This window comes from Strix aluco, chromosome 17, assembly GCF_031877795.1.
Source record: "Strix aluco isolate bStrAlu1 chromosome 17, bStrAlu1.hap1, whole genome shotgun sequence".
Taxonomy (NCBI): Eukaryota; Metazoa; Chordata; class Aves; order Strigiformes; family Strigidae; genus Strix; species Strix aluco.
In genome coordinates, this window is record NC_133947.1 from 17,657,290 (window position 1) to 17,676,615 (window position 19,326).

A 19,326-nucleotide genomic window follows, 5' to 3' on the forward strand; every position below is an offset into this window, starting at 1 on the left:
TCCCAGGCACAGAGAAGGTGCTAGCAGGGAATTCTCTGCCTGCCTTTCCCCAGTGCTCTGCAAGCTCTCCAGAACAACAGCAAATATGGGGCTCTGTGCTTTCTTTTGTTCTGAACAAGTGTTAGTGTTTTCTGCACAAAGCGATTCTGCGAAGCAATGTGAACACTTCTGCTTCCCAGGCACAGAGAAGGTGCTAGCAGGGAATTCTCTGCCTGCCTTTCCCCAGTGCTCTGCAAGCTCTCCAGGACAACATAGAAGCTGGGGCTCTGTGCTTTCTTTTGTTCTGGACAAGTGTTAGTGTTTTCTGCACAAAGGCGATTCTGCGAAGCAATGTGAACACTTCTGCTTCCCAGGCACAGAGAAGGTGCTAGCAGGGAATTCTCTGCCTGCCTTTCCCCAGTGCTCTGCAAGCTCTCCAGGACAACATAGAATCTGGGGCTCTGTGCTTTCTTTCGTTCTGAACAAGTGTTAGTGTTTTCTGCACAAAGGCGATTCTGCAAAGCAATGTAAACACTTCTGCTTCCCAGGCACAGAGAAGGTGCTAGCAGGGAATTCTCTGCCTGCCTTTCCCCAGTGCTCTGCAAGCTCTCCAGGACAACAGCAAATCTGGGGCTCTGTGCTTTCTTTTGTTCTGAACAAGTGTTAGTGTTTTCTGCACAAAGGCGATTCTGCGAACCAATGTGAACACTTCTGCTTCCCAGGCACAGAGAAGGTGCTAGCAGGGAATTCTCTGCCTGCCTTTCCCCAGTGCTCTGCAAGCTCTCCAGGACAACAGCAAATCTGGGGCTCTGTGCTTTCTTTTGTTCTGAACAAGTGTTAGTGTTTTCTGCACAAAAGCGATTCTGCGAAGCAACGTAAACACTTCTGCTTCCCAGGCACAGAGAAGGTGCTAGCAGGGAATTCTCTGCCTGCCTTTCCCCAGTGCTCTGCAAGCTCTCCAGGACAACAGCAAATCTGGGGCTCTGTGCTTTCTTTTGTTCTGAACAAGTGTTAGTGTTTTCTGCAGAAAAGCGATTCTGCGAAGCAACGTAAACACTTCTGCTTCCCAGGCACAGAGAAGGTGCTAGCAGGGAATTCTCTGCCTGCCTTTCCCCAGTGCTCTGCAAGCTCTCCAGAACAACAGCAAATCTGGGGCTCTGTGCTTTCTTTTGTTCTGAACAAGTGTTAGTGTTTTCTGCACAAAGGCGATTCTGCGAAGCAATGTGAACACTTCTGCTTCCCAGGCACAGAGAAGGTGCTAGCAGGGAATTCTCTGCCTGCCTTTCCCCAGTGCTCTGCAAGCTCTCCAGAACAACAGCAAATCTGGGGCTCTGTGCTTTCTTTTGTTCTGAACAAGTGTTAGTGTTTTCTGCAGAAAAGCGATTCTGCGAAGCAATGTGAACACTTCTGCTTCCCAGACACAGAGAAGGTGCTAGCAGGGAATTCTCTGCCTGCCTTTCCCCAGTGCTCTGCAAGCTCTCCAGAACAACAGCAAATCTGGGGCTCTGTGCTTTCTTTCGTTCTGAACAAGTGTTAGTGTTTTCTGCACAAAAGCGATTCTGCGAAGCAACGTAAACACTTCTGCTTCCCAGACACAGAGAAGGTGCTAGCAGGGAATTCTCTGCCTGCATTTCCCCAGTGCTCTGCAAGCTCTCCAGAACAACAGCAAATCTGGGGCTCTGTGCTTTCTTTTGTTCTGAACAACTGTTACTGTTTTCTGCACAAAAGCGATTCTGCGAAGCAATGTGAACACTTCTGCTTCCCAGGCACAGAGAAGGTGCTAGCAGGGAATTCTCTGCCTGCCTTTCCCCAGTGCTCTGCAAGCTCTCCAGGACAACATAGAAGCTGGGGCTCTGTGCTTTCTTTTGTTCTGAACAAGTGTTAGTGTTTTCTGCACAAAGGCGATTCTGCGAAGCAATGTGAACACTTCTGCTTCCCAGGCACAGAGAAGGTGCTAGCAGGGAATTCTCTGCCTGCCTTTCCCCAGTGCTCTGCAAGCTCTCCAGAACAACAGCAAATCTGGGGCTCTGTGCTTTCTTTTGTTCTGAACAAGTGTTAGTGTTTTCTGCACAAAAGCGATTCTGCGAAGCAACGTAAACACTTCTGCTTCCCAGGCACAGAGAAGGTGCTAGCAGGGAATTCTCTGCCTGCCTTTCCCCAGTGCTCTGCAAGCTCTCCAGGAGAACAGCAAATCTGGGGCTCTGTGCTTTCTTTCGTTCTGAACAAGTGTTAGTGTTTTCTGCACAAAAGCGATTCTGCGAAGCAACGTAAACACTTCTGCTTCCCAGACACAGAGAAGGTGCTAGCAGGGAATTCTCTGCCTGCCTTTCCCCAGTGCTCTGCAAGCTCTCCAGGACAACAGCAAATCTGGGGCTCTGTGCTTTCTTTCGTTCTGAACAAGTGTTAGTGTTTTCTGCACAAAAGCGATTCTGCGAAGCAACGTAAACACTTCTGCTTCCCAGACACAGAGAAGGTGCTAGCAGGGAATTCTCTGCCTGCCTTTCCCCAGTGCTCTGCAAGCTCTCCAGGACAACAGCAAATCTGGGGCTCTGTGCTTTCTTTCGTTCTGAACAAGTGTTAGTGTTTTCTGCACAAAAGCGATTCTGCGAAGCAACGGAAACACTTCTGCTTCCCAGACACAGAGAAGGTGCTAGCAGGGAATTCTCTGCCTGCCTTTCCCCAGTGCTCTGCAAGCTCTCCAGAACAACAGCAAATCTGGGGCTCTGTGCTTTCTTTTGTTCTGAACAACTGTTACTGTTTTCTGCAGAAAAGCGATTCTGCGAAGCAATGTGAACACTTCTGCTTCCCAGGCACAGAGAAGGTGCTAGCAGGGAATTCTCTGCCTGCCTTTCCCCAGTGCTCTGCAAGCTCTCCAGGACAACATAGAAGCTGGGGCTCTGTGCTTTCTTTTGTTCTGAACAAGTGTTAGTGTTTTCTGCACAAAGGCGATTCTGCGAAGCAATGTGAACACTTCTGCTTCCCAGGCACAGAGAAGGTGCTAGCAGGGAATTCTCTGCCTGCCTTTCCCCAGTGCTCTGCAAGCTCTCCAGAACAACAGCAAATCTGGGGCTCTGTGCTTTCTTTTGTTCTGAACAAGTGTTAGTGTTTTCTGCACAAAAGCGATTCTGCGAAGCAACGTAAACACTTCTGCTTCCCAGGCACAGAGAAGGTGCTAGCAGGGAATTCTCTGCCTGCCTTTCCCCAGTGCTCTGCAAGCTCTCCAGGAGAACAGCAAATCTGGGGCTCTGTGCTTTCTTTCGTTCTGAACAAGTGTTAGTGTTTTCTGCACAAAAGCGATTCTGCGAAGCAACGTAAACACTTCTGCTTCCCAGACACAGAGAAGGTGCTAGCAGGGAATTCTCTGCCTGCCTTTCCCCAGTGCTCTGCAAGCTCTCCAGGACAACAGCAAATCTGGGGCTCTGTGCTTTCTTTCGTTCTGAACAAGTGTTAGTGTTTTCTGCACAAAAGCGATTCTGCGAAGCAACGTAAACACTTCTGCTTCCCAGACACAGAGAAGGTGCTAGCAGGGAATTCTCTGCCTGCCTTTCCCCAGTGCTCTGCAAGCTCTCCAGGACAACATAGAAGCTGGGGCTCTGTGCTTTCTTTTGTTCTGGACAAGTGTTAGTGTTTTCTGCACAAAGGCGATTCTGCGAAGCAATGTGAACACTTCTGCTTCCCAGGCACAGAGAAGGTGCTAGCAGGGAATTCTCTGCCTGCCTTTCCCCAGTGCTCTGCAAGCTCTCCAGGACAACAGCAAATCTGGGGCTCTGTGCTTTCTTTTGTTCTGAACAAGTGTTAGTGTTTTCTGCACAAAGGCGATTCTGCGAACTAATGTGAACACTTCTGCTTCCCAGGCACAGAGAAGGTGCTAGCAGGGAATTCTCTGCCTGCCTTTCCCCAGTGCTCTGCAAGCTCTCCAGGACAACAGCAAATCTGGGGCTCTGTGCTTTCTTTTGTTCTGAACAAGTGTTAGTGTTTTCTGCACAAAAGCGATTCTGCGAAGCAACGTAAACACTTCTGCTTCCCAGGCACAGAGAAGGTGCTAGCAGGGAATTCTCTGCCTGCCTTTCCCCAGTGCTCTGCAAGCTCTCCAGAACAACAGCAAATCTGGGGCTCTGTGCTTTCTTTTGTTCTGAACAAGTGTTAGTGTTTTCTGCACAAAGGCGATTCTGCGAAGCAATGTGAACACTTCTGCTTCCCAGGCACAGAGAAGGTGCTAGCAGGGAATTCTCTGCCTGCCTTTCCCCAGTGCTCTGCAAGCTCTCCAGAACAACAGCAAATCTGGGGCTCTGTGCTTTCTTTTGTTCTGAACAAGTGTTAGTGTTTTCTGCAGAAAAGAGATTCTGCGAAGCAACGTAAACACTTCTGCTTCGCAGGCACAGAGAAGGTGCTAGCAGGGAATTCTCTGCCTGCCTTTCCCCAGTGCTCTGCAAGCTCTCCAGAACAACAGCAAATCTGGGGCTCTGTGCTTTCTTTTGTTCTGAACAAGTGTTAGTGTTTTCTGCAGAAAAGCGATTCTGCGAAGCAATGTGAACACTTCTGCTTCCCAGACACAGAGAAGGTGCTAGCAGGGAATTCTCTGCCTGCCTTTCCCCAGTGCTCTGCAAGCTCTCCAGAACAACAGCAAATCTGGGGCTCTGTGCTTTCTTTTGTTCTGAACAAGTGTTAGTGTTTTCTGCACAAAGGCGATTCTGCGAAGCAATGTGAACACTTCTGCTTCCCAGGCACAGAGAAGGTGCTAGCAGGGAATTCTCTGCCTGCCTTTCCCCAGTGCTCTGCAAGCTCTCCAGAACAACAGCAAATCTGGGGCTCTGTGCTTTCTTTTGTTCTGAACAAGTGTTAGTGTTTTCTGCAGAAAAGCGATTCTGCGAAGCAATGTGAACACTTCTGCTTCGCAGGCACAGAGAAGGTGCTAGCAGGGAATTCTCTGCCTGCCTTTCCCCAGTACTCTGCAAGCTCTCCAGAACAACAGCAAATCTGGGGCTCTGTGCTTTCTTTTGTTCTGAACAAGTGTTAGTGTTTTCTGCAGAAAAGCGATTCTGCGAAGCAATGTGAACACTTCTGCTTCCCAGACACAGAGAAGGTGCTAGCAGGGAATTCTCTGCCTGCCTTTCCCCAGTGCTCTGCAAGCTCTCCAGGAGAACAGCAAATCTGGGGCTCTGTGCTTTCTTTCGTTCTGAACAAGTGTTAGTGTTTTCTGCACAAAAGCGATTCTGCGAAGCAACGTAAACACTTCTGCTTCCCAGACACAGAGAAGGTGCTAGCAGGGAATTCTCTGCCTGCCTTTCCCCAGTGCTCTGCAAGCTCTCCAGGACAACATAAAATCTGGGGCTCTGTGCTTTCTTTTGTTCTGCACAAGTGTTAGTGTTTTCTGCACAAAAGCGATTCTGTGAAGCAACGTAAACACTTCTGCTTCCCAGGCACAGAGAAGGTGCTAGCAGGGAATTCTCTGCCTGCCTTTCCCCAGTGCTCTGCAAGCTCTCCAGGAGGACATAAAATCTGGGGCTCTGTGCTTTCTTTTGTTCTGAACAAGTGTTAGTGTTTTCTGCACAAAAGCGATTCTGCGAAGCAACGTAAACACTTCTGCTTCCCAGGCACAGAGAAGGTGCTAGCAGGGAATTCTCTGCCTGCCTTTCCCCAGTGCTCTGCAAGCTCTCCAGAACAACAGCAAATCTGGGGCTCTGTGCTTTCTTTCGTTCTGAACAAGTGTTAGTGTTTTCTGCACAAAAGCGATTCTGCGAAGCAATGTGAACACTTCTGCTTCCCAGACACAGAGAAGGTGCTAGCAGGGAATTCTCTGCCTGCCTTTCCCCAGTGCTCTGCAAGCTCTCCAGGACAACAGCAAATCTGGGGCTCTGTGCTTTCTTTTGTTCTGAACAAGTGTTAGTGCTTTCTGCACAAAAGCGATTCTGCGAAGCAATGTGAACACTTCTGCTTCCCAGGCACAGAGAAGGTGCTAGCAGGGAATTCTCTGCCTGCCTTTCCCCAGTGCTCTGCAAGCTCTCCAGGACAACATAGAATCTGGGGCTCTGTGCTTTCTTTTGTTCTGCACAAGTGTTAGTGTTTTCTGCAGAAAAGCGATTCTGCGAAGCAATGTGAACACTTCTGCTTCCCAGGCACAGAGAAGGTGCTAGCAGGGAATTCCCTGCCTGCCTTTCCCCAGTGCTCTGCAAGCTCTCCAGGACAACAGCAAATCTGGGGCTCTGTGCTTTCTTTCCTTCTGAACAAGTGTTAGTGTTTTCTGCACAAAAGCGATTCTGCGAAGCAATGTGAACACTTCTGCTTCCCAGGCACAGAGAAGGGGCTAGCAGGGAATTCTCTGCCTGCCTTTCCCCAGTGCTCTGCAAGCTCTCCAGGAGGACATAAAATCTGGGGCTCTGTGCTTTCTTTTGTTCTGAACAAGTGTTAGTGTTTTCTGCACAAAGGCGATTCTGCGAAGTAATGTGAACACTTCTGCTTCCCAGGCACAGAGAAGGTGCTAGCAGGGAATTCTCTGCCTGCCTTTCCCCAGTGCTCTGCAAGCTCTCCAGGAGGACATAAAATCTGGGGCTCTGTGCTTTCTTTTGTTCTGAACAAGTGTTAGTGTTTTCTGCACAAAGGCGATTCTGCGAAGTAATGTGAACACTTCTGCTTCCCAGGCACAGAGAAGGTGCTAGCAGGGAATTCTCTGCCTGCCTTTCCCCAGTGCTCTGCAAGCTCTCCAGAACAACAGCAAATCTGGGGCTCTGTGCTTTCTTTTGTTCTGAACAACTGTTACTGTTTTCTGCAGAAAAGCGATTCTGCGAAGCAATGTGAACACTTCTGCTTCCCAGACACAGAGAAGGTGCTAGCAGGGAATTCTCTGCCTGCCTTTCCCCAGTGCTCTGCAAGCTCTCCAGGACAACATAAAATCTGGGGCTCTGTGCTTTCTTTCGTTCTGAACAAGTGTTAGTGTTTTCTGCACAAAAGCGATTCTGCGAAGCAACGTAAACACTTCTGCTTCCCAGGCACAGAGAAGGTGCTAGCAGGGAATTCTCTGCCTGCCTTTCCCCAGTGCTCTGCAAGCTCTCCAGAACAACAGCAAATCTGGGGCTCTGTGCTTTCTTTTGTTCTGAACAAGTGTTAGTGTTTTCTGCACAAAGGCGATTCTGCGAAGCAATGTGAACACTTCTCCTTCCCAGGCACAGAGAAGGTGCTAGCAGGGAATTCTCTGCCTGCCTTTCCCCAGTGCTCTGCAAGCTCTCCAGGACAACAGCAAATCTGGGGCTCTGTGCTTTCTTTTGTTCTGCACAAGTGTTAGTGTTTTCTGCAGAAAAGCGATTCTGCGAAGCAATGTGAACACTTCTGCTTCCCAGGCACAGAGAAGGGGCTAGCAGGGAATTCTCTGCCTGCCTTTCCCCAGTGCTCTGCAAGCTCTCCAGGACAACATAGAATCTGGGGCTCTGTGCTTTCTTTCGTTCTGAACAAGTGTTACTGTTTTCTGCACAAAAGCGATTCTGCGAAGCAACGTAAACACTTCTGCTTCCCAGGCACAGAGAAGGTGCTAGCAGGGAATTCTCTGCCTGCCTTTCCCCAGTGCTCTGCAAGCTCTCCAGAACAACAGCAAATCTGGGGCTCTGTGCTTTCTTTCGTTCTGAACAAGTGTTAGTGTTTTCTGCACAAAAGCGATTCTGCGAAGCAACGTAAACACTTCTGCTTCCCAGGCACAGAGAAGGTGCTAGCAGGGAATTCTCTGCCTGCCTTTCCCCAGTGCTCTGCAAGCTCTCCAGAACAACAGCAAATCTGGGGCTCTGTGCTTTCTTTTGTTCTGAACAAGTGTTAGTGTTTTCTGCACAAAGGCGATTCTGCGAAGCAATGTGAACACTTCTGCTTCCCAGGCACAGAGAAGGTGCTAGCAGGGAATTCTCTGCCTGCCTTTCCCCAGTGCTCTGCAAGCTCTCCAGGACAACAGCAAATCTGGGGCTCTGTGCTTTCTATTGTTCTGCACAAGTGTTAGTGTTTTCTGCACAAAAGCGATTCTGCGAAGCAATGTAAACACTTCTGCTTCCCAGACACAGAGAAGGTGCTAGCAGGGAATTCTCTGCCTGCCTTTCCCCAGTGCTATGCAAGCTCTCCAGAACAACAGCAAATCTGGGGCTCTGTGCTTTCTTTAGTTCTAAACAATTGTTAGTGTTTTCTGCACAAAAGCGATTCTGCGAAGCAATGTAGACACTTCTGCTTCCCAGACACAGAGAAGGTGCTAGCAGGGAATTCTCTGCCTGCCTTTCCCCAGTGCTCTGCAAGCTCTCCAGAACAACAGCAAATCTGGGGCTCTGTGCTTTCTTTTGTTCTGAACAAGTGTTAGTGTTTTCTGCACAAAAGCGATTCTGCGAAGCAATGTGAACACTTCTGCTTCCCAGGCACAGAGAAGGTGCTAGCAGGGAATTCTCTGCCTGCCTTTCCCCAGTGCTCTGCAAGCTCTCCAGGAGGACATAAAATCTGGGGCTCTGTGCTTTCTTTTGTTCTGAACAAGTGTTAGTGTTTTCTGCACAAAGGCGATTCTGCGAAGTAATGTGAACACTTCTGCTTCCCAGGCACAGAGAAGGTGCTAGCAGGGAATTCTCTGCCTGCCTTTCCCCAGTGCTCTGCAAGCTCTCCAGGAGGACATAAAATCTGGGGCTCTGTGCTTTCTTTTGTTCTGAACAAGTGTTAGTGTTTTCTGCACAAAGGCGATTCTGCGAAGTAATGTGAACACTTCTGCTTCCCAGGCACAGAGAAGGTGCTAGCAGGGAATTCTCTGCCTGCCTTTCCCCAGTGCTCTGCAAGCTCTCCAGAACAACAGCAAATCTGGGGCTCTGTGCTTTCTTTTGTTCTGAACAAGTGTTAGTGTTTTCTGCAGAAAAGCGATTCTGCGAAGCAATGTGAACACTTCTGCTTCCCAGGCACAGAGAAGGTGCTAGCAGGGAATTCTCTGCCTGCCTTTCCCCAGTGCTCTGCAAGCTCTCCAGGACAACATAAAATCTGGGGCTCTGTGCTTTCTTTCGTTCTGAACAAGTGTTAGTGTTTTCTGCACAAAAGCGATTCTGCGAAGCAACGTAAACACTTCTGCTTCCCAGGCACAGAGAAGGTGCTAGCAGGGAATTCTCTGCCTGCCTTTCCCCAGTGCTCTGCAAGCTCTCCAGGACAACATAAAATCTGGGGCTCTGTGCTTTCTTTTGTTCTGCACAAGTGTTAGTGTTTTCTGCAGAAAAGCGATTCTGCGAAGCAATGTGAACACTTCTGCTTCCCAGGCACAGAGAAGGTGCTAGCAGGGAATTCTCTGCCTGCCTTTCCCCAGTGCTCTGCAAGCTCTCCAGGACAACATAGAATCTGGGGCTCTGTGCTTTCTTTCGTTCTGAACAAGTGTTAGTGTTTTCTGCACAAAAGCGATTCTGCGAAGCAACGTAAACACTTCTGCTTCCCAGGCACAGAGAAGGTGCTAGCAGGGAATTCTCTGCCTGCCTTTCCCCAGTGCTCTGCAAGCTCTCCAGAACAACAGCAAATCTGGGGCTCTGTGCTTTCTTTCGTTCTGAACAAGTGTTAGTGTTTTCTGCAGAAAAGCGATTCTGCGAAGCAATGTGAACACTTCTGCTTCCCAGGCACAGAGAAGGGGCTAGCAGGGAATTCTCTGCCTGCCTTTCCCCAGTGCTCTGCAAGCTCTCCAGGACAACAGCAAATCTGGGGCTCTGTGCTTTCTTTTGTTCTGAACAAGTGTTAGTGCTTTCTGCACAAAAGCGATTCTGCGAAGCAATGTGAACACTTCTGCTTCCCAGGCACAGAGAAGGTGCTAGCAGGGAATTCTCTGCCTGCCTTTCCCCAGTGCTCTGCAAGCTCTCCAGGACAACATAGAATCTGGGGCTCTGTGCTTTCTTTTGTTCTGCACAAGTGTTAGTGTTTTCTGCAGAAAAGCGATTCTGCGAAGCAATGTGAACACTTCTGCTTCCCAGGCACAGAGAAGGTGCTAGCAGGGAATTCCCTGCCTGCCTTTCCCCAGTGCTCTGCAAGCTCTCCAGGACAACAGCAAATCTGGGGCTCTGTGCTTTCTTTCCTTCTGAACAAGTGTTAGTGTTTTCTGCACAAAAGCGATTCTGCGAAGCAATGTGAACACTTCTGCTTCCCAGGCACAGAGAAGGGGCTAGCAGGGAATTCTCTGCCTGCCTTTCCCCAGTGCTCTGCAAGCTCTCCAGGAGGACATAAAATCTGGGGCTCTGTGCTTTCTTTTGTTCTGAACAAGTGTTAGTGTTTTCTGCACAAAGGCGATTCTGCGAAGTAATGTGAACACTTCTGCTTCCCAGGCACAGAGAAGGTGCTAGCAGGGAATTCTCTGCCTGCCTTTCCCCAGTGCTCTGCAAGCTCTCCAGGAGGACATAAAATCTGGGGCTCTGTGCTTTCTTTTGTTCTGAACAAGTGTTAGTGTTTTCTGCACAAAAGCGATTCTGCGAAGCAATGTGAACACTTCTGCTTCCCAGGCACAGAGAAGGTGCTAGCAGGGAATTCTCTGCCTGCCTTTCCCCAGTGCTCTGCAAGCTCTCCAGGAGGACATAAAATCTGGGGCTCTGTGCTTTCTTTTGTTCTGAACAAGTGTTAGTGTTTTCTGCACAAAGGCGATTCTGCGAAGTAATGTGAACACTTCTGCTTCCCAGGCACAGAGAAGGTGCTAGCAGGGAATTCTCTGCCTGCCTTTCCCCAGTGCTCTGCAAGCTCTCCAGAACAACAGCAAATCTGGGGCTCTGTGCTTTCTTTTGTTCTGAACAAGTGTTAGTGTTTTCTGCAGAAAAGCGATTCTGCGAAGCAATGTGAACACTTCTGCTTCCCAGGCACAGAGAAGGTGCTAGCAGGGAATTCTCTGCCTGCCTTTCCCCAGTGCTCTGCAAGCTCTCCAGGACAACATAAAATCTGGGGCTCTGTGCTTTCTTTCGTTCTGAACAAGTGTTAGTGTTTTCTGCACAAAAGCGATTCTGCGAAGCAACGTAAACACTTCTGCTTCCCAGGCACAGAGAAGGTGCTAGCAGGGAATTCTCTGCCTGCCTTTCCCCAGTGCTCTGCAAGCTCTCCAGGACAACATAAAATCTGGGGCTCTGTGCTTTCTTTTGTTCTGCACAAGTGTTAGTGTTTTCTGCAGAAAAGCGATTCTGCGAAGCAATGTGAACACTTCTGCTTCCCAGGCACAGAGAAGGGGCTAGCAGGGAATTCTCTGCCTGCCTTTCCCCAGTGCTCTGCAAGCTCTCCAGGACAACATAGAATCTGGGGCTCTGTGCTTTCTTTCGTTCTGAACAAGTGTTAGTGTTTTCTGCACAAAAGCGATTCTGCGAAGCAACGTAAACACTTCTGCTTCCCAGGCACAGAGAAGGTGCTAGCAGGGAATTCTCTGCCTGCCTTTCCCCAGTGCTCTGCAAGCTCTCCAGAACAACAGCAAATCTGGGGCTCTGTGCTTTCTTTCGTTCTGAACAAGTGTTAGTGTTTTCTGCAGAAAAGCGATTCTGCGAAGCAATGTGAACACTTCTGCTTCCCAGGCACAGAGAAGGGGCTAGCAGGGAATTCTCTGCCTGCCTTTCCCCAGTGCTCTGCAAGCTCTCCAGGACAACAGCAAATCTGGGGCTCTGTGCTTTCTTTTGTTCTGAACAAGTGTTAGTGCTTTCTGCACAAAAGCGATTCTGCGAAGCAATGTGAACACTTCTGCTTCCCAGGCACAGAGAAGGTGCTAGCAGGGAATTCTCTGCCTGCCTTTCCCCAGTGCTCTGCAAGCTCTCCAGGACAACATAGAATCTGGGGCTCTGTGCTTTCTTTTGTTCTGCACAAGTGTTAGTGTTTTCTGCAGAAAAGCGATTCTGCGAAGCAATGTGAACACTTCTGCTTCCCAGGCACAGAGAAGGTGCTAGCAGGGAATTCCCTGCCTGCCTTTCCCCAGTGCTCTGCAAGCTCTCCAGGACAACAGCAAATCTGGGGCTCTGTGCTTTCTTTCCTTCTGAACAAGTGTTAGTGTTTTCTGCACAAAAGCGATTCTGCGAAGCAATGTGAACACTTCTGCTTCCCAGGCACAGAGAAGGGGCTAGCAGGGAATTCTCTGCCTGCCTTTCCCCAGTGCTCTGCAAGCTCTCCAGGAGGACATAAAATCTGGGGCTCTGTGCTTTCTTTTGTTCTGAACAAGTGTTAGTGTTTTCTGCACAAAGGCGATTCTGCGAAGTAATGTGAACACTTCTGCTTCCCAGGCACAGAGAAGGTGCTAGCAGGGAATTCTCTGCCTGCCTTTCCCCAGTGCTCTGCAAGCTCTCCAGGAGGACATAAAATCTGGGGCTCTGTGCTTTCTTTTGTTCTGAACAAGTGTTAGTGTTTTCTGCAGAAAAGCGATTCTGCGAAGCAATGTGAACACTTCTGCTTCCCAGACACAGAGAAGGTGCTAGCAGGGAATTCTCTGCCTGCCTTTCCCCAGTGCTCTGCAAGCTCTCCAGGACAACATAAAATCTGGGGCTCTGTGCTTTCTTTCGTTCTGAACAAGTGTTAGTGTTTTCTGCACAAAAGCGATTCTGCGAAGCAACGTAAACACTTCTGCTTCCCAGGCACAGAGAAGGTGCTAGCAGGGAATTCTCTGCCTGCCTTTCCCCAGTGCTCTGCAAGCTCTCCAGAACAACAGCAAATCTGGGGCTCTGTGCTTTCTTTTGTTCTGAACAAGTGTTAGTGTTTTCTGCACAAAGGCGATTCTGCGAAGCAATGTGAACACTTCTCCTTCCCAGGCACAGAGAAGGTGCTAGCAGGGAATTCTCTGCCTGCCTTTCCCCAGTGCTCTGCAAGCTCTCCAGGACAACATAAAATCTGGGGCTCTGTGCTTTCTTTTGTTCTGCACAAGTGTTAGTGTTTTCTGCAGAAAAGCGATTCTGCGAAGCAATGTGAACACTTCTGCTTCCCAGGCACAGAGAAGGGGCTAGCAGGGAATTCTCTGCCTGCCTTTCCCCAGTGCTCTGCAAGCTCTCCAGGACAACATAGAATCTGGGGCTCTGTGCTTTCTTTCGTTCTGAACAAGTGTTACTGTTTTCTGCACAAAAGCGATTCTGCGAAGCAACGTAAACACTTCTGCTTCCCAGGCACAGAGAAGGTGCTAGCAGGGAATTCTCTGCCTGCCTTTCCCCAGTGCTCTGCAAGCTCTCCAGAACAACAGCAAATCTGGGGCTCTGTGCTTTCTTTCGTTCTGAACAAGTGTTAGTGTTTTCTGCACAAAAGCGATTCTGCGAAGCAACGTAAACACTTCTGCTTCCCAGGCACAGAGAAGGTGCTAGCAGGGAATTCTCTGCCTGCCTTTCCCCAGTGCTCTGCAAGCTCTCCAGAACAACAGCAAATCTGGGGCTCTGTGCTTTCTTTTGTTCTGAACAAGTGTTAGTGTTTTCTGCACAAAGGCGATTCTGCGAAGCAATGTGAACACTTCTGCTTCCCAGGCACAGAGAAGGTGCTAGCAGGGAATTCTCTGCCTGCCTTTCCCCAGTGCTCTGCAAGCTCTCCAGGACAACAGCAAATCTGGGGCTCTGTGCTTTCTATTGTTCTGCACAAGTGTTAGTGTTTTCTGCACAAAAGCGATTCTGCGAAGCAATGTAAACACTTCTGCTTCCCAGACACAGAGAAGGTGCTAGCAGGGAATTCTCTGCCTGCCTTTCCCCAGTGCTATGCAAGCTCTCCAGAACAACAGCAAATCTGGGGCTCTGTGCTTTCTTTAGTTCTAAACAATTGTTAGTGTTTTCTGCACAAAAGCGATTCTGCGAAGCAATGTAAACACTTCTGCTTCCCAGACACAGAGAAGGTGCTAGCAGGGAAGTCTCTGCCTGCCTTTCCCCAGTGCTCTGCAAGCTCTCCAGAACAACAGCAAATCTGGGGCTCTGTGCTTTCTTTTGTTCTGAACAAGTGTTAGTGTTTTCTGCACAAAAGCGATTCTGCGAGGCAATGTGAACACTTCTGCTTCCCAGGCACAGAGAAGGTGCTAGCAGGGAATTCTCTGCCTGCCTTTCCCCAGTGCTCTGCAAGCTCTCCAGGAGGACATAAAATCTGGGGCTCTGTGCTTTCTTTTGTTCTGAACAAGTGTTTGTGTTTTCTGCACAAAGGCGATTCTGCGAAGTAATGTGAACACTTCTGCTTCCCAGGCACAGAGAAGGTGCTAGCAGGGAATTCTCTGCCTGCCTTTCCCCAGTGCTCTGCAAGCTCTCCAGGAGGACATAAAATCTGGGGCTCTGTGCTTTCTTTTGTTCTGAACAAGTGTTAGTGTTTTCTGCACAAAGGCGATTCTGCGAAGTAATGTGAACACTTCTGCTTCCCAGGCACAGAGAAGTTGCTAGCAGGGAATTCTCTGCCTGCCTTTCCCCAGTGCTCTGCAAGCTCTCCAGAACAACAGCAAATCTGGGGCTCTGTGCTTTCTTTTGTTCTGAACAAGTGTTAGTGTTTTCTGCAGAAAAGCGATTCTGCGAAGCAATGTGAACACTTCTGCTTTCCAGGCACAGAGAAGGTGCTAGCAGGGAATTCTCTGCCTGCCTTTCCCCAGTGCTCTGCAAGCTCTCCAGGACAACATAAAATCTGGGGCTCTGTGCTTTCTTTCGTTCTGAACAAGTGTTAGTGTTTTCTGCACAAAAGCGATTCTGCGAAGCAACGTAAACACTTCTGCTTCCCAGGCACAGAGAAGGTGCTAGCAGGGAATTCTCTGCCTGCCTTTCCCCAGTGCTCTGCAAGCTCTCCAGGACAACATAAAATCTGGGGCTCTGTGCTTTCTTTTGTTCTGCACAAGTGTTAGTGTTTTCTGCAGAAAAGCGATTCTGCGAAGCAATGTGAACACTTCTGCTTCCCAGGCACAGAGAAGGGGCTAGCAGGGAATTCTCTGCCTGCCTTTCCCCAGTGCTCTGCAAGCTCTCCAGGACAACATAGAATCTGGGGCTCTGTGCTTTCTTTCGTTCTGAACAAGTGTTACTGTTTTCTGCACAAAAGCGATTCTGCGAAGCAACGTAAACACTTCTGCTTCCCAGGCACAGAGAAGGTGCTAGCAGGGAATTCTCTGCCTGCCTTTCCCCAGTGCTCTGCAAGCTCTCCAGAACAAAGCAAATCTGGGGCTCTGTGCTTTCTTTCGTTCTGAACAAGTGTTAGTGTTTTCTGCACAAAAGCGATTCTGCGAAGCAACGTAAACACTTCTGCTTCCCAGGCACAGAGAAGGTGCTAGCAGGGAATTCTCTGCCTGCCTTTCCCCAGTGCTCTGCAAGCTCTCCAGAACAACAGCAAATCTGGGGCTCTGTGCTTTCTTTTGTTCTGAACAAGTGTTAGTGTTTTCTGCACAAAGGCGATTCTGCGAAGCAATGTGAACACTTCTGCTTCCCAGGCACAGAGAAGGGGCTAGCAGGGAATTCTCTGCCTGCCTTTCCCCAGTGCTCTGCAAGCTCTCCAGGAGGACATAAAATCTGGGGCTCTGTGCTTTCTTTTGTTCTGAACAAGTGTTAGTGTTTTCTGCACAAAGGCGATTCTGCGAAGTAATGTGAACACTTCTGCTTCCCAGGCACAGAGAAGGTGCTAGCAGGGAATTCTCTGCCTGCCTTTCCCCAGTGCTCTGCAAGCTCTCCAGGAGGACATAAAATCTGGGGCTCTGTGCTTTCTTTTGTTCTGAACAAGTGTTAGTGTTTTCTGCACAAAGGCGATTCTGCGAAGTAATGTGAACACTTCTGCTTCCCAGGCACAGAGAAGGTGCTAGCAGGGAATTCTCTGCCTGCCTTTCCCCAGTGCTCTGCAAGCTCTCCAGAACAACAGCAAATCTGGGGCTCTGTGCTTTCTTTTGTTCTGAACAACTGTTACTGTTTTCTGCAGAAAAGCGATTCTGCGAAGCAATGTGAACACTTCTGCTTCCCAGGCACAGAGAAGGTGCTAGCAGGGAATTCTCTGCCTGCCTTTCCCCAGTGCTCTGCAAGCTCTCCAGAACAACAGCAAATCTGGGGCTCTGTGCTTTCTTTCGTTCTGAACAAGTGTTAGTGTTTTCTGCACAAAAGCGATTCTGCGAAGCAACGTAAACACTTCTGCTTCCCAGGCACAGAGAAGGTGCTAGCAGGGAATTCTCTGCCTGCCTTTCCCCAGTGCTCTGCAAGCTCTCCAGAACAACAGCAAATCTGGGGCTCTGTGCTTTCTTTTGTTCTGAACAAGTGTTAGTGTTTTCTGCACAAAGGCGATTCTGTGAAGCAATGTGAACACTTCTGCTTCCCAGGCACAGAGAAGGTGCTAGCAGGGAATTCTCTGCCTGCCTTTCCCCAGTGCTCTGCAAGCTCTCCAGGACAACAGCAAATCTGGGGCTCTGTGCTTTCTATTGTTCTGCACAAGTGTTAGTGTTTTCTGCACAAAAGCGATTCTGCGAAGCAATGTAAACACTTCTGCTTCCCAGACACAGAGAAGGTGCTAGCAGGGAATTCTCTGCCTGCCTTTCCCCAGTGCTATGCAAGCTCTCCAGAACAACAGCAAATCTGGGGCTCTGTGCTTTCTTTAGTTCTAAACAATTGTTAGTGTTTTCTGCACAAAAGCGATTCTGCGAAGCAATGTAGACACTTCTGCTTCCCAGACACAGAGAAGGTGCTAGCAGGGAATTCTCTGCCTGCCTTTCCCCAGTGCTCTGCAAGCTCTCCAGAACAACAGCAAATCTGGGGCTCTGTGCTTTCTTTTGTTCTGAACAAGTGTTAGTGTTTTCTGCACAAAAGCGATTCTGCGAAGCAATGTGAACACTTCTGCTTCCCAGGCACAGAGAAGGTGCTAGCAGGGAATTCTCTGCCTGCCTTTCCCCAGTGCTCTGCAAGCTCTCCAGGAGGACATAAAATCTGGGGCTCTGTGCTTTCTTTTGTTCTGAACAAGTGTTAGTGTTTTCTGCACAAAGGCGATTCTGCGAAGTAATGTGAACACTTCTGCTTCCCAGGCACAGAGAAGGTGCTAGCAGGGAATTCTCTGCCTGCCTTTCCCCAGTGCTCTGCAAGCTCTCCAGGAGGACATAAAATCTGGGGCTCTGTGCTTTCTTTTGTTCTGAACAAGTGTTAGTGTTTTCTGCACAAAGGCGATTCTGCGAAGTAATGTGAACACTTCTGCTTCCCAGGCACAGAGAAGGTGCTAGCAGGGAATTCTCTGCCTGCCTTTCCCCAGTGCTCTGCAAGCTCTCCAGAACAACAGCAAATCTGGGGCTCTGTGCTTTCTTTTGTTCTGCACAAGTGTTAGTGTTTTCTGCAGAAAAGCGATTCTGCGAAGCAATGTGAACACTTCTGCTTCCCAGGCACAGAGAAGGTGCTAGCAGGGAATTCTCTGCCTGCCTTTCCCCAGTGCTCTGCAAGCTCTCCAGGACAACATAAAATCTGGGGCTCTGTGCTTTCTTTCGTTCTGAACAAGTGTTAGTGTTTTCTGCACAAAAGCGATTCTGCGAAGCAACGTAAACACTTCTGCTTCCCAGGCACAGAGAAGGTGCTAGCAGGGAATTCTCTGCCTGCCTTTCCCCAGTGCTCTGCAAGCTCTCCAGGACAACATAAAATCTGGGGCTCTGTGCTTTCTTTTGTTCTGCACAAGTGTTAGTGTTTTCTGCAGAAAAGCGATTCTGCGAAGCAATGTGAACACTTCTGCTTCCCAGGCACAGAGAAGGGGCTAGCAGGGAATTCTCTGCCTGCCTTTCCCCAGTGCTCTGCAAGCTCTCCAGGACAACATAGAATCTGGGGCTCTGTGCTTTCTTTCGTTCTGAACAAGTGTTACTGTTTTCTGCACAAAAGCGATTCTGCGAAGCAACGTAAACACTTCTGCTTCCCAGGCACAGAGAAGGTGCTAGCAGGGAATTCTCTGCCTGCCTTTCCCCAGTGCTCTGCAAGCTCTCCAGAACAACAGCAAATCTGGGGCTCTGTGCTTTCTTTCGTTCTGAACAAGTGTTAGTGTTTTCTGCACAAAAGCGATTCTGCGAAGCAACGTAAACACTTCTGCTTCCCAGGCACAGAGAAGGTGCTAGCAGGGAATTCTCTGCCTGCCTTTCCCCAGTGCTCTGCAAGCTCTCCAGAACAACAGCAAATCTGGGGCTCTGTGCTTTCTTTTGTTCTGAACAAGTGTTAGTGTTTTCTGCACAAAGGCGATTCTGCGAAGCAATGTGAACACTTCTGCTTCCCAGGCACAGAGAAGGTGCTAGCAGGGAATTCTCTGCCTGCCTTTCCCCAGTGCTCTGCAAGCTCTCCAGGACAACAGCAAATCTGGGGCTCTGTGCTTTCTATTGTTCTGCACAAGTGTTAGTGTTTTCTGCACAAAAGCGATTCTGCGAAGCAATGTAAACACTTCTGCTTCCCAGACACAGAGAAGGTGCTAGCAGGGAATTCTCTGCCTGCCTTTCCCCAGTGCTATGCAAGCTCTCCAGAACAACAGCAAATCTGGGGCTCTGTGCTTTCTTTAGTTCTAAACAATTGTTAGTGTTTTCTGCACAAAAGCGATTCTGCGAAGCAATGTAAACACTTCTGCTTCCCAGACACAGAGAAGGTGCTAGCAGGGAAGTCTCTGCCTGCCTTTCCCCAGTGCTCTGCAAGCTCTCCAGAACAACAGCAAATCTGGGGCTCTGTGCTTTCTTTTGTTCTGAACAAGTGTTAGTGTTTTCTGCACAAAAGCGATTCTGCGAGGCAATGTGAACACTTCTGCTTCCCAGGCACAGAGAAGGTGCTAGCAGGGAAGTCTCTGCCTGCCTTTCCCCAGTGCTCTGCAAGCTCTCCAGGAGGACATAAAATCTGGGGCTCTGTGCTTTCTTTTGTTCTGAACAAGTGTTAGTGTTTTCTGCACAAAAGCGATTCTGCGAAGCAATGTAGACACTTCTGCTTCCCAGACACAGAGAAGGTGCTAGCAGGGAATTCTCTGCCTGCCTTTCCCCAGTGCTCTGCAAGCTCTCCAGAACAACAGCAAATCTGGGGCTCTGTGCTTTCTTTTGTTCTGAACAAGTGTTAGTGTTTTCTGCACAAAAGCGATTCTGCGAAGCAATGTGAACACTTCTGCTTCCCAGGCACAGAGAAGGTGCTAGCAGGGAATTCTCTGCCTGCCTTTCCCCAGTGCTCTGCAAGCTCTCCAGGAGGACATAAAATCTGGGGCTCTGTGCTTTCTTTTGTTCTGAACAAGTGTTAGTGTTTTCTGCACAAAGGCGATTCTGCGAAGTAATGTGAACACTTCTGCTTCCCAGGCACAGAGAAGGTGCTAGCAGGGAATTCTCTGCCTGCCTTTCCCCAGTGCTCTGCAAGCTCTCCAGGAGGACATAAAATCTGGGGCTCTGTGCTTTCTTTTGTTCTGAACAAGTGTTAGTGTTTTCTGCACAAAGGCGATTCTGCGAAGTAATGTGAACACTTCTGCTTCCCAGGCACAGAG